The sequence below is a fragment of the Pseudorca crassidens genome, chromosome 9 (genome assembly GCF_039906515.1).
Source record: "Pseudorca crassidens isolate mPseCra1 chromosome 9, mPseCra1.hap1, whole genome shotgun sequence".
NCBI lineage: Eukaryota > Metazoa > Chordata > Mammalia > Artiodactyla > Delphinidae > Pseudorca > Pseudorca crassidens.
Genome location: NC_090304.1, coordinates 38,901,267 through 38,916,364, shown reverse-complemented (window position 1 = coordinate 38,916,364; position 15,098 = coordinate 38,901,267). Strand labels below are relative to the sequence as shown.

Genomic DNA, 15,098 nt, shown 5'->3' with positions numbered 1-15,098 from the left:
CAGTGGTTAAGACTCTGCACTTCCACTGCAGGGGGCGCAGGTTTGATCCCTGGCTGGGGAACTAAGATCCCACAAGCCTCGTGGCATGGCCAAAAAAAACCAGGCAGCTTACTGCCAATAAGCACATGAAAAGATGCTCAACGTTATTATTCATTAGGGAAACGCAAATCAAAACCACAATGAGATACCACTTCACGCCTACTAGAATGACTATAATTTTTAAAAAGGATAGGGACTTCTTCCCTGGTGGCGCAGTGTAAGAATCTGCCTGCCAATGCAGTGGACAGGGGTTTAAGCCCTGGCCTGGGAAGATCTCACATGTCACGGAGCAACTAAGTCCGTGCACCACAACTACTGAGCCTGTGCTCTACAGCCTGCGTGCCACAACTACTGAAGCCCGCATGCCTAGAGCCAGTGCTCCGCAACAAGAGAAGCCACCGCAGTGAGAAACCCACACACCGCAACAAAGAGTAGCCCCACTCGCCACAACTAGAGAAAGCCTACGTGCAGCAACAAAGACCCAATGCAGGCAAAATAAATAAATAAATTAGTTTAATTTTAAATAAATAAATTAATTAAATAATTTTTGGCCACGTCACACAGCTTGTTGGATCTTAGTTCCCCGACCAGGGATTGAACCCGGGCCCTCAGCAGTGAGAGTGTGGAGTCCCAACCACTGGACCACCAGGGAATTCCCCACAATTTTTAAAGGTTACATTCCATTTATAGTTATTATAGACTACTGACTATATTCCCTGTATTGTGCAATATATCCTTATAGCTTATTTTATACATAATAGTTTGTACCTCTTAATCCCCTACCCCTATATTGCCCCTCTCTCCTTCCCTCTCCCCACTGGTAACCACTAATTTATTCTCTATATCTGTGAGTTTGTTTCTTTTTTTGTTATATTCATTAGTTTATTGTATTTTTAGATTCCACATTTAAGTGATATCATATAATATTTGTCTTTCTCTGTCTGACTTATTTCACCTAGCATAATATCCTCCAAGTGCACCCATATTGTTGCAAATGGCAAAATTTCCTTCTTTTTATGGCTCAGTAGTATTCCACTGTGTGTGTGTGTGTGTGTGTGTATACACTACATCTCTACCAATTCATCTGTTGATGGACACTTAGCTTGCTTCCATATCTTGGCAATTAAGTAGAGTTATACAGACAGAAAGTAGATTAGCAATTACCAGGAGCTAGGACGAAGGGGAATGGGTAGTTACTGCTTAATGGGTACAGAGTTTCTGTTTGGAGTGATGAAAAATTTTGGAAATAGTGGTGATGGTTGCATAACATTGTACATATGTCACTGAATTAACTGTACACTTAAAATTGGTTAAATGACAAATTTTGTTATATATAATTCACAATAAAAGTCATTAGAAAGTCATCATGACAGAAACCTTCACACAATTTCCACACAAAAAACTTAATTCTAGAATCTTGTGTTTTTGACAATTAGCAAATATAGTTTACAAACATAAAAAAAACAATAAGGGAAGCCAGGTCCAGAGTTTATGGGAATTCTCTGTACTACCTTAACAATTTTTCTGTAGTCTAAAACTGTTCTAAAAATTAGTTTGGTTTCTTTCTTTTAAAGGGTTTATTGAATCTCAAAACATTATGCTAAGTGAAAGAAGCCAGACTTAGAAGGCTATAGGTACCGTAGGATGCCAATTTACATGACATTCCTGGAAGGCAAAACTATATAAATGAGGGGGCTTCCCTGGTGGCGCAGTGGTTGAGAATCTGCCTGCTAATGCAGGGAACACGGGTTCGAGCCCTGGTCTGGGAGGATCCCACATGCTGCGGAGCAACTAGGCCCGTGAGCCACAACTACTGAGCCTGCGCGTCTGGAGCCTGTGCTCCGCAACAAGAGAGGCCGCGATAGTGAGAGGCCTGCGCACCGCGATGAAGAGTGGCCCCCGCTTGCCACAACTAGAGAAAGCCCTCGCACAGAAACGAAGACCCAACACAGCAAAAATAAATAAATTAACAAACTCCTACCCCCAACAACTTAAAAAAAAAAACAAACTATAGAAATGAAAAAGAAAAATCAGTTGTTGCCAGAGACTGGAGGGTGAGTGGGAGGAAACAATTACAAGGGGCAAAAGGACACTTTCTAAAGCGGCTGAATTATTCCATATCTTAATTGTGGTGGTGGCAGTTACACACTGTCACTATTTCTCAAAATTTATAGAGCTGTACACCTAAAACAGATACATTTTACTATAAGTAAATTATATATCAATAAATCTGAGTTAAACAAACAAAAACATGACATGACACTGTAACTGTTCAGGTTTTTTTTTTTTTTTTTTTGGCTGCGTTGGGTCTTTGTTGCTGAGCGCGGGCTTTCTCTAGTTGCAGTGAGCGCAGGCTACTCTTCGTTGCAGTGCGCGGGCTTCAGTAGTTGTGGCACACGGGCTCAGCAGTTGTGGTGCACGGGCTTAGCTGCTCTGCGGCATGTGGGATCTTCCCTGACCAGGGCTTGAACCCGTGTCCCCTGCATTGGCAGGCGGATTCTCAACCACTGCGCCACCAGGGAAGCTCCCATGTCATGTATTTTAATACAGGCAGAATTCCAGTCTGATAAATGTCATCATGAGATCCAGTCAGATGAAACCAGGCTATAGTCTCGAGACAAAGAGCACATTTCCCAACTCAGAGCTATAGTCTAAAAAACACTTACACACTAAACTAAAAAGAAGGGACTTCCCTGGTGGTACAGCGGTTAAGAATCCTCCTGCCAATGCAGGGGACATGGGTTCGAGCCCTGGTCTGGGAAGGTATCACATGCCACGGAGCAACTAAGCTCGTGCGCCACAACTATTGAGCCCGCGTGCCACAACTTGCCACAACTCCTGAAGCCCACATGCCTAGAGCCCGAGCTCCGCAACAAACAGAAGCCACTGCAATGAGAAGCCGGAGCACTGCAACCAAGAGTAGCCCTCGCTGGCCACAACTAGAGAAAGCCCACGCTCAGCAACGAAGACCCAACGCAGCCAAAAATAAATTAAAAAGAAACAACAACTAAAAAGAAGAGTCAGAACAGTTATAAATTACATTATGAACACATATAAAGTGACTTAATAAATCAATCTGGTTATGGCTACTCACAGCACTATGGTTTTGTTTACAGGTAATTAGGTCTCCTTTAGAGTTTACGGGGGGTGGGGGATACCTGCTTTGCATAATTTCCAAAACTGCAAATAAAACATTTGAAAAAGTGTTTTCCTGGTCCCTAATTAGGCAGGTATTTAAGTGCACGTATCTCTCCCATCAACATCCATGTTCTTTTCCCACCTCACCAGAAGGTAAGTACCTCTTACCTTTGATTTCATTCTACTGTCTCCTCTCATATTCCCCACCCCTTTATCTAGAAGGACTGCCTTTGCTTTTTCCCCACATTCCACAGTAGAACTTTAACAATACTTAACGTCTTCCTGCTTCTACTAGTATTTTCTGAAAGTAAACTGCCAATTTCAGTTTTTATAGGAAAATACTCTTTTAAAAAATGACCTGTTTCAATTAGAATTACCCATATTGAAAATTTTTTAACCGATTTTCCTTTATGAACACTGCCTATTCTTTTCTCATAGTAAAATTCTTATCAAATCCCTACTCATTTAACCGGAACTCACATTACTCTACTGCTCATTATAGTCAACAACCTCTCTTTCCGTACTCTTAGCCACGTCTTCCACACTACTCAAGCCTCAACAAGTTCACAGCACGTGCTAAGATTTCCTGAATCATCCAAATAATATAAAAGTTCTGACCACTGGCCTCTAAATTTATATTGCACATGTCTATTCTCATTTCCTACTTCACCTCTGTCTTGCCTTTATCTTTTTAAATAAACTTTGCAAATCCTTCCTTAAAGCTATACTTTCTCTCTTATCTAAGTTTTTCCCCAAGTTGTTCCCGGTACACTGAAATAATTCTGTCCTTAACACTTCATCACCTTCTTCCTACAGTAACAGTTTAAGATCTAAACCCTCTACTCAAAAATCAAACATCTTGCCTGGTTAACTCATCTATTTTAAATGTAACTATACTATCCCTTACATTTTTTCTTTCCCATTAATAATTTTTAATAACGAAATTACTTTCTGCTATATGTATTGTAGTTGGTCTCTCCAAGTTGGAATATAAATTCCTTAAAGGCAGGAAGTACCCATTAATACACACTCCAAAATCTGTTAAGTGCTATGTATCTAAACACTGAAGTACTACAGAAGAGATGCAATGAAAAGAACTCTAGGCTTAGCATTGTAAGACACTGTAAATTCAAGCAATACCGCTAATGTGTTATTCTAAACAAGTCACAACTTCACTGGGTCTCATTTTCCTCTTCAAGAAAATGAGAAAATACCTGCCCCATTTATTTCAGAGAATAAGGTTTGGGGGAGAGGGGAGCATTACTTACTCTATAATCATTAATCAATACAAATGTAAGGATATAATTTATCATTTCTAAAAATTTTTTAATTTAATTTTATTTATTTATTTTTGGCTGCATTGGGTCTTTGTTGCTGTGCGCAAGCTTTCTCTAGTTGCAGCGAGCGGGGGCTACTCTTGGTTGCGGTGCTTGGGCTTCTCATTGCAGTGGCTTCTCTTGTTGCAGAGCACGGGCTCTAGGTATGTGGGCTTTAGTAGTTGTGGCTTCAGTAGTTGTGGCTCGCGGGCTCTAGAGCACAGGCTCAGTAGTTGTGGTTTATGGGCTTAGCTGCTCCACAGCATGTGGGATCTTCCTGGACCAGGGCTTGAACCCGTGTACCCTGCACTGCCAGGCGGATTCTGAACCACTGTGACCAGGGAAGCCCACTTTATCATTGTTAGTCATAGTTATCATGACTAAAACAAGCCTCTGTTTTTTTTTTTAAACCAAACTCAATGCACAACAAATTAAGTGAATCAGCACTGTACATCATTTATCAATAATGTAACTTCTGTACTGTAAGACTAACAGAAAGCCATATGTTTAACAGTAGGGATGTTCATTTTATAGTATCTTAATTCATTCTCAAGGTTAAAAGATAAATACACTGCTAAACCAATAATAACTGCCTTCTAATCTATTAAAATCAAGAGTGTTTAAAAACCCCATTCACTTTTGTACCCAAATAGCTGAAATAAAAATTTTAAGAAATCCAAAATGTAGTTTAAAATTGTACAAATCTCCATTTTTAACTGCCTAAAATGTCCATGTGCACTATCTCACTGTATTTTGAATCCATCACATGTTATAAATAACAGACTGCAGAGACAAGGAGAGATACAAAGTATATATAAAAACACAAAATAAAGATATTTCAAAATGTGACTGCACCAGACACAGGGAAAACAAAGTTTCTTCTAGTCCCAACCAAAACCCTATGAACAACCTGAAAAATCTCCTACAGCAACATCATTTTCAAGTATGACTATAATTCCAATCAAAAGAACATCATATATGACTACTATCAAAATGACTAGAAATTATAAATTACTACATTTATACATTTCTCATAGGAGTTGCTTTTCCTTTTCAAGCAGGAATCCAAGACAGAAAAGCAGAATTTTCATATGCTAGATCTGCATTGTCTAAGATGGTATGTACTAACCACAAACACCTATTGAGTGCTTGACAAGTAGCTAGTCCAAAGTAAGATATGTTTTAAGTGTAAAATGTTCACCAGATTTCAAGATTTACCAAGAAAATGTACAATATCTTACATACGTGGCTGTCATTTAATATTTCTACTGGACATCATTGATTTAGATGTAGTCCAACTCTCAAATGAAAAAAACAAGGTACCAGAGGTATTAAACAGTAGCAGGGTCTGGAAGCTGATAACCTCTATCCTGCCCTCATTAATAAAAGGAATTCACCCTTTGAGACTCAATTTGAGCATCTCTGTCCTCATGAGATGCACTCATTCCCTCTCCATCTCTCAGCCCAGGTGATCACATCCTTTTTAGTGTTTTGGATCCACAACCCTTATATGCCCTTATAACCATACTGTTATAATTTGTGTTTGTCTCCCCCAGATGGACTAGAGAACTTACTGGGGACAAGCACTATCTCATTCATTTTTCTATTACTAGAACCACTGCTGTACCAGACACCCCTATAGGCCCTCTGAAAACAAGATCTTCCATACGGTCAATTCTTAGCCTTACTCAGGTACAACTAACTAATCACATCGTGTACTGTGTGAATGAACTGCACTAAAACATTCACCTTTATCATTTACCTGTCTTAAATTATTTTTGGAATACAGCAAATACAATAAAAATGGATAATTTATATTATCAAAGAAACACAAGTTACAAAACATTAAAAAAAAAAGTGCTTCACCCTGTTGCTCTGAAAAGTTTGCTCTGATGCTCTGATAAGAACTCTGAACTCTTGGGAAATTCAATACTCTTGGTTAGGTATAAGTTCATTTATTTAATGTGCTTACTAAGTGCAAAAGCATTGGGCTAGATAAAGAAGGATTCCTGGACATGGAAACTGATGCAGCAATCTCCAATTAATTGAAAATTTTAGAACCATTTACAGAAGAGAAAAACAAAGAATCATATGCTTAACATACAACTAATTACATAAAGTTATAGTTTCTAGAATGCAAGCATGCCAACTTTTATATTCCGTGAAATAGAAAAAGTTGTGAAACCTATGGACGGAAACACTACATTGCTTGCCAAGAAAAACTGCAAGCAACACTGCATACAGAACACAAATCACAACAGAGATTTTCGTAAAAAAAAATTGTTTTAGAATCTATTAATTTAGGCAAAATTACTTCAAGCCTATGTAAAATCACTCATGAATTAGGTTTGAGTTAAGTAATTCAGTCAAAATGCTTTTCAGTACTCAAAGACTGGTAATATTCAACAAGCAGTTATCTTCGACGGTACAGACCTCAACCAACGCACTTCGGTCTAATTTGCTACTACGAATAAGAGCATCAGCCCCAGCCCTGGCAGAGTTGCTGAGAGGTGTCTTATGTGGAAACTTAATCACAAGCCAAGGAGGCAAAGGTACAAAGTCTCTCCTGGAATCAGTGTTCCTGGAGCCCCCTATGGCCGTTCCTCTTTTTATACTACGTCTTCACCACTCTTCTAAGAATAGCTTTCTTTTTTCTGCATCTCTTCTAATCTGTGGCTTTGCTGCTCCAGTATGTTACACAATTTTCCCAACAGAACTTTTCTGCCTGACACCCACCTGGAAAGATTTTAGGGTACCTCTCTAAGAAGTAATCTTGTTCACAGAGAAAGGCCTCCTTCCTTACACCCAATTCAACACCCACTGTTCAAAATAAAAATATAATTACAACCTGAACTTCCATCAGGCTAATATAGGGAAAGAACCACCACAGGCTCTCTCTTCCACGTTCTGTATCTCCAGACTTTATTCCTCACTTACTTTTCTCCTTCCTCATTTCCCTCCTCAATCCCTGCTCCCCCCAGAAAAAATTCCACAGCTGGAGAATCTCGTTCTTAAAGCCAAACCATTTAGTGAGGAAAATAAGCATGCGCTTTTTTCCCTTCAATTATTTATTGTTCCTCCGTCATTCAGGAAGAGTTAAGCAAATATTTTTAATCTGATCGCCCTCCCAGAAAGATGATGCACTAAATACACACTGAAATAATACTGTCTTCCCCGAAGCAAGTGGATTCGCGGCAAAAAAAAAAAAAAAAAAAAAGGAACCGGGGTGGGGGTGGGGTTGGAGAAAAAGGATCGTTCGCCCCCAAAGCCGGAGATGGGACAAGGAGGAGAAAAGCAGCGGGGGTGGGGGGATGCGGGTCACAGCTGAGAAGTGCAGCACACACAGTCGCCAGACAACAATTCGACCAGAGGGTAGGACCGGCCATCGCGGCTCCGGCCGGGTCCCGAGAACCAGGGGGTGGCTTCTCCTCCCCCCTTGGGACAAAACTAACTCCCAGGCGCGACCCCCTCCGCCCCCGACGAGAGGGTCCTGGTGGGACGCAAGCACCTTCGGAGGGGCAGCTGGCAACGGCCTGGATGGAAACAAGGCCCGGAGGGAGGTAAGTCGATTAGGTCAGCGCCGAGAGTACGGGATGGAGGGTCAGAAGCGGGCACTCGGGGGACTCGGGGCCGCGGCAAGAGACCCTCCCAAGACCCCCGGGGCCCTTCGCCGCATTTGCAGAGCAGGGTCCCAGGTTCCGGCCCCCGCCGCACCTACCGCTCCTCACCTCACGCTGCCTGAGCCTCTGCCTCCACCGCAACCCAAGCCTCCACAGCCACCACGGTCCGAGCCATTTTCCACTCGGCCGCCTCAGCTGCTGCCGAAAGCATCGGCGGAGTCTGGGGCCAGCCAAGCAGATACGTCACTTCCGGCCGGTTAAGTACCGCCTTCCGTGCCCAGGCTTCTCGTGGATTGGCTGGTGTGGACGGCCTACCTGAGGAGTGGGCGGGGCTTGGGCGCGTCGCGTGAGGCGCTAGCTGGGGGAGCGTGGGGGTGACTCCGGCTCCCCGGGAGGAGTGCCGTGCGGGTTCAGGACGTCTCTCTGTGCAGCCCCAGAACAGTGGAGGGGGTCTCCGGGGACCCCAGTCGGCCACCTCTCAGGCCCGGCGTCCAAAGTCCCCCCCCCAACCACCGAACTGTTCTATTGTTCCCGTGCCCTCTCCTGGGACTCTGCACTCGCCTGCATCCGGGCTGCAGCTCCCAGATTCGTGGTTTTGGCCCCAGGCCCGAGGAGATTAGTTTGTGATTGGAGGACTGAAGGGAACAGGCAAGATATAAAATCGTTCACTCCAACCAGCGTTTACCGAGTCCTCACAGTGGATCAGGTGCTGCGGGGTGTGTAATTAGTAGTCAGCCCATCACGTGGATCGTTTAAAGTGCTTTCACATCAGTGTCTCATCTAATCTCACAACAGCCAGGTGAAGAAGATGGCCTAATAATAACTCACAGCCAGACGGCTCTTTTCTACATTACAAAATATCTTCACATACAATCTCCATAATAACACTTTCCTCATGAGAATTGAATGAGATTATGCTTGTAAAGTTTTAGCCCTCAAATGTTAGATTAAAAAAATTACATGACCATGTTAAGCAGATAGGAAAATTAAACCCATTTACAGATGGTGAAGCTGGGGGCATGATTCAAACTCAGTTCTGACTCTAATCCATAGTATTTTTGTCCCTTAAACAGTAAGAGAAGAGCTCCTTCCAGAGGTTCCCAGTCTAATGTGATAGACTAGTATGGGCTGCAATTCTCCGACAGAAAAAAAAAAAAAAGTGAGAAAGCTGTACGAGAAGTAAAAACTCACTTCCAACAAGTAGTGGAATATAAATCCGATTTTTCTTTCGTCTTTTTTTTTTGGAGGGAGGATTTGAAGTGGATGAAGCCCTCTAATCACTGTAATAAACATGCCTATGCCTCCCAGGAAATGAGAGTGGCTGGAGTTGCTACTCTATGAAGTCTAGAAGCAACTATATGATTATTCCTTGTGTCTGTGGCTACCAGCTCTTGTTCCACCCACCCTTCCTACTCCTGGTTTTCCACCAACTCCCCTCCTCCCCCCATGTACACACACTTCCAGGCAGGCTTTACACACTCTCGAAGAATGTCCCTTAGGAATCTGCTTAGTGCTACAGCATTGTTCTGCTTTATCTTCTGATCAAAGGAGGAATTTCTAGAATTGGCAGCTCTTTCAGGAGATTAAAAGGGGAGGGGAAAACCAATTGTCTCGGGCTCGTTTCCTATCTTCTGCCCCAGAATTGAGTGTGCCTTCCTTCAGAAAAGAAGGACGGGGACTTGAGAGAACACTGTGTCTTGAGAGAAGATTATCTGTTTGACTTTTTTGTATCCTTCTTACATTTTTCTTAGGAGAAATATTTTCTCTGGTTCCCAGCAGCAGAGGGCCCTTGCTTGAGTGAGTTCCTTGTTGCAGTTCAGACTTCATTATTTTATTACTGTTTTATTATGGCTCTTGAATGGCCAATACTTCATAGGCTTTGATCAATCAGAAGGGTCCCAATAAGAAGAGGAAGAAAGGGAGCTTGATGGTTCTCTGGATTCCAAAAAAGCAGCATTCACAAACTACCAGGTGTCAAGAATCTGAAATGGTAGCTCTTGCTTAGCTTATCTCATCTCTCTGGCAATAGGCATATGAAGATGCACGTGTGAACAATAGAAACACAAACTTCTAGGAGAAAGTGCAAACTGGTGCTGCTGTCATTTGGAACCAAATAGAACATACCTGGCAGCTGTTTCTCCTCTTTCCCTTCTCCCACTGGCTTCAATATTAAGATTTAAAGGTAGAGAAAAGAATTGAGGAGGAGGCATTATACTTTTAAGTGTTCCAATCCTAACCTCCCACAGGGAACTTCACAGCACCACAAATATTCCCAAACTTCTTCCAGTACCAAATGAGAAATGGGCAACCTTGTTTTACCACAGATAAAAATAGTAGCTGACATTTATTGAGCATTTGCTAAGGCCAGTCCTTGTTCTTAGTGCTTTACAAGTCATGGAGAGGAATTTACAAGAATCCCTCCAACAACCTCATAAAACGGTACCATTATGATATCCTCATTTTATAGCTGAGGAATTTGAGGAACAGAGAACATGAGTAATTTGCCCACAGTCACACAGCTACTAAGTACTGTAGCTGGGATCCGAAGCTGGGTGGGACTGCATGCCTCATGCTCTTTTAACTTCACACTGCCCCCAACAGGCCAAAGAGATATTAACAGCAATAAAGTAGCTACAAAAGGCCGTTAATAAGTAAACCTATTCTCTTTCCTTTCCCAAAGCTGTATCCCCACCTCAGTAGGAGAACTCTGCTGGGTCCTATATGATACAACTTAAAAGCTGTGATCTCTACCTCTCAGAAGTCATTACCTAAGGTAGATAACACTGTCATAGAGGAATGACACTCAGAAGGTTAAATGTGTAGATGATGAAAAGATTTGAAGAAGGAATAGGAAATGTTTGTCCTGTGTTTCATTTAGCAAAAAAGAAAAAGAAAAAAAAGTATTGAGCCCTTATTTTCAATATGTCAGGCACTATGGTCTGTGCTGGGGATAAAGTAGTGAACAAGACAAGGTGTCCCCTCCCTAACAGAGCTTAGAGTCCACCAGGGGAGACAAATATTAAACACCTAATTAAACAATCACTTAATCTCAATTGTGATAAGTGGTATGAAAGAAAACTATAGGGGTCTTTGATTTAGAATGGAAAGCAGAAAGGCATTCCCTGAGGAAATGACATTGAATCTAAAGGATGAGTAGAAATTGAGTGAGGAGGAGGGGAAAAACATCCCAGGCAGAGGGAACAGTGTGAGCAAAGACAGTGAGGGAGGAAGGGGAATGGTTCAGCTGAGGAAATGAAAAACCAGTGTTGCTGTTGTGCTGGGAACAAAGCGGAAGTGGCTTTATATGTGGTGATGGGGCAGGCAGACCATGCCAGGCCTGGGAGGCTGTATTAAAAATTTAGGTCTTTATCCTAAGAATGAGGAGAAGGATTTTAAGCTCTCAAATAACCCAAGTTGCATTTTAAAAAGGTTTCTTAGGGCTGGGTAGAGAATGGATCAGAGAGAGGCTAGAGGGGATTTGGGCAGCCCAGTTTGGAGGTTATTGCAAAAATCTAGGGAAGTGATGATGTTCTAGCTTGAACTTTGCATAAGACATGGTAAATATAAAGCTAACTGGGCCAGGATTCCTGTCCTTGGAGATAGTCAAGTAGGGGAAAGAGACTTAGAAACAAGTATGATACAGTGTTCTAAAAGCATTACTAGAGATATCTCTAAGTAACTTGGGAAGCTCTGGAAAAAGAGGAGGAAAGGATGAAGGTATATTAGTTATCTATTGGTGCATATCAAATTATCCCAAAGCTTAACGGTTTACAGCAACAAAAATTTGCTATCTCACAGTTTCTTTGGTCGGGAATCCAGGAATGGCTTAGGTGGGTACTTTCGCCTCAAGGCTTTTCTCATGAGGTTACAGTCAAGCTATCTGTTAAAGGAAAAAGCCAGGCTGCAAATAATCTGTGGAATGCTAGTATTTATGTTTTAAAAAACAGAGTGTGTAAGGGCTTCCCTGGTAGCACAGTGGTTAAGAATCTGCCTGCCAATGCAGGGAACACAGGTTTGAGACCTGGTCTGGGAAGATCCCACATGCCGCAGAGCAACTAAGCCCATGTACCACGACTACTGAAGCCCACGCGCCTAGAGCACGTGCACCACAACACGAGAAGCCACCGCAATGAGAAGCCTGCGCACCACAACGAAGAGTAGCCCCTACTTGCTGCAACTAGAGAAAGCCCTCACACAGCAACGAAGACCAAATGCAGCCAAAAATAAAAATAAGTAAAATAAATTTATTAAAATAAAAAACAACCGAGTGTGTTGTAATAGCATAGGATACCTCTGGAAGGATACAAAAGAAGTTGGTAGTAGTGACTGTGTCTATAAAGAGGACCTGGGACGCTGGGAGTCAGCAACAGAATGGAGCCTTCCTTTTAACTATATATTCCTTTTATACAGATTGGCTTTGTTACCATAAGTGTGTATTCCTTTCAACTTAGAAGAGAAAACCATGAGAGCTTAATAATTTTGGCATGAAGTATAGTTAGACAGCACTGGATGCTAATACATTTTGATTAGAAGCTGAATGATCAGAAACAAGATTGTTTAAAAAGTGTATTGGGAAGTGTTGTAAAACAGCTCAGGAAGTATGTGGAATTGTGCAGACTCAGAGGGAGTGAGGAAGGATGGGGTCCTGAGTAGTTCTCATATTATAAACCTGTTATAAGATTACGGTGGGGTGTTTAAGCTAGTTATCAGTCATTCAAGGACTTGTGTCCAGGATATTCCAGCATAGTCCTAGTATCAGATTCTGTTGGGTTCAGTAGACATTGATTGAGATCAGCCATAAGCTGGGCTGAGTGCAAGGGAAAAAACGGTGAATACAATCTTGACACTGCCCTTGGAAAGCCTGCAGTTTAGTAAACCCCAAAACAGCAGAAAAAACCACAAAAGGTACACAAATACAAAATGTCAATACAGTGTGGTAAAAGCTATGGTAAAATTGTGCACAAAGGGGCTTCCCTGGTGGCGCAGTGGTTGAGAGTCCGCCTGCCGATGCAGGGGACACGGGTTTGTGTCCCGGTCCGGGAAGATCCCACATGCCGCGGAGCGGCTGGGCCCGTCAGCCATGGCCGCTGAGCCTGCACGTCAGGAGCCTGTGCTCCGCAACGGGAGAGGCCACAACAGTGAGAGGCCCGCGTACCGCAAAAAAAAAAAAAAAAAAAAATTGTGCACAAGGTCCCAACACAGGAGCTCCCAGCCCCGCTGGAGGGGAGGGCAGGACAAGGGAGGCTTCCCAGAGGAAGTAACCCTGAAGAATGAGTAGGAGTTAGTCATGTAAAGGTGGAGAATGGTGTTTCAGGCAGAGGGAAAAGCAAGAGCACAGGTACAGAGGCCTCAAAATGGCTCAGGGTATTTGGGGATACATGGAACTTAAGTATCTCCAATATAGGCAATTGTTTAAGTAGGTGGCTGAAAGTTTTTTTAAATCTTAGACCTTTGCAAATTTGTTCACATAAATATACTGACAGATTTTTTTTTTAACCCACTGTCATATGATGGGTCCTGAGTTTTAACTGGGAAGTATGGTCGCTGTGGCTGACAGTAATCTCTCCATTTTCTAAAATCCTAACATTCAATTACTTACTCAGTTTAGTCCTTAATTACTGTCTATCTTAGAGTGCTTTCAAATTGTTTTGTAATTATAACTTCCGTTTATTGAGTTCTTACTGTTAGGCATCGTGCTCAGCATTACAGATGCTGTTTTATTTAATCCAAAGCCTAAATTTTTTGCTACTGCTATCCTCAACTTCTCCCAGATAAGATCATAAACTCCCTGAGGGCAGAAACCAAAGTTTAGACCTATGTTTTCCTTTCTCACAACTTCCCTACCCAGCCCTCCTCATTGAACCCACACACATAACTTCCCTCTCTCCCTTGATCTTACACCGCCTCCAGCTTCTGCCCGATTTTGGTGCCTCAAAAGAACTGTCTCATATTCGCCAACTCTACTTTCTCATCTCCCTGGACTTTCATCCCCCTCCACATACTGAAACATCTCCTATCAAGTCACTACTGACCCACATCTCGCCAAAGACACAGGTCAATTCTCTGTCCTCACCCTTCTGGACCACTCAGCATTTTCTGACACTAGTTATCACTCCCTCCTGGAAGCACTTTGTTCTCAAAGTTTCCATGATGCCAGGTTCATCTTGTTTTCCTTCTATCTTCCTGCTTACTTCTTAGTTTCTTATCAGCTCCTTCCCCTTTATCAGACCTCCAAAGTTAGGAGTGCCCCCAAGACCTAGTCTTCAACTCTTTTTTCTTTGTTTATACTGTCTGACTAGGTGAGCTCATCAAGTCCCGTGGTTTTAAATACCATTCCTAGGCCAATGATTCTTAAACTTATATTTCCAGCCCCTGCCTTCTCCCCTGAACTTAAAACTTGTGTAACTGTATATTTGATATCTCCATTTGGATGTTTGATAGGCAACTCAAAATTAAGATGAGCACTAAATGAGAAATTGCAACTCATTATCTCACATCTGTTCCCACTTCCTCATCCCCTCATTCCCCCAGGATTTATCCATCTCTACAATTGGCACCATCAGCCCAGTTACATAGGCCAGAAGGTCAGGAGTTATCCTTGATTCCTCTCATTTCTTCATGTCCCAATCAGTAAGTATTACTGGCTTTACCTCCAAAATATACTCTAACGCGTAAACTGACCATCTTTGCCACCTCTCTGCTGTAATCCTGGTCTAAGCCACCATCCAACCAGTCTTCCCATATCTAGTCTTGCCCCACTAAATTCATTCCCCATGAGTAAGTGGACTTTATTTATTTTCAACTCTCCTTCCCTGTCTTGGAGTGCTTTTAAATGGTATATCAGATCACCTCGCCTCTGACTAAAACTCTGTAGTAGCTTCCCATTGCACTGAAAATAAACCTTGCCTTTACTTGCAAAACCTCACAATATCTTATCCCTGTTTAACTCTCCTGAATGGCTCCGCCCTTTGCACACTATGTTCCA

At 42.3% G+C, this 15,098-nt stretch overlaps 1 protein-coding gene across 6 annotated transcripts in view; it reads right to left on the bottom strand.

Annotated features, from left to right (window-relative positions):
* The window catches only part of PIK3C2A (phosphatidylinositol-4-phosphate 3-kinase catalytic subunit type 2 alpha), a 111,361-nt gene extending 103,008 nt beyond the window's left edge, over positions 1 to 8,353 (bottom strand). For 5 of the 6 annotated variants that reach the window (XR_010946126.1, XM_067749734.1, XM_067749732.1 and 2 more), the window contains exon 1: positions 8,222 to 8,353. The gene's annotated coding sequence lies outside the window, so the exon portion shown is untranslated. Of the gene's footprint in view, positions 1 to 8,211 lie in introns of all 6 variants that reach the window. The other variant, XM_067749733.1, reaches the window with a different exon arrangement.
* Between the last annotated feature and the right edge of the window lie 6,745 nt (positions 8,354 to 15,098).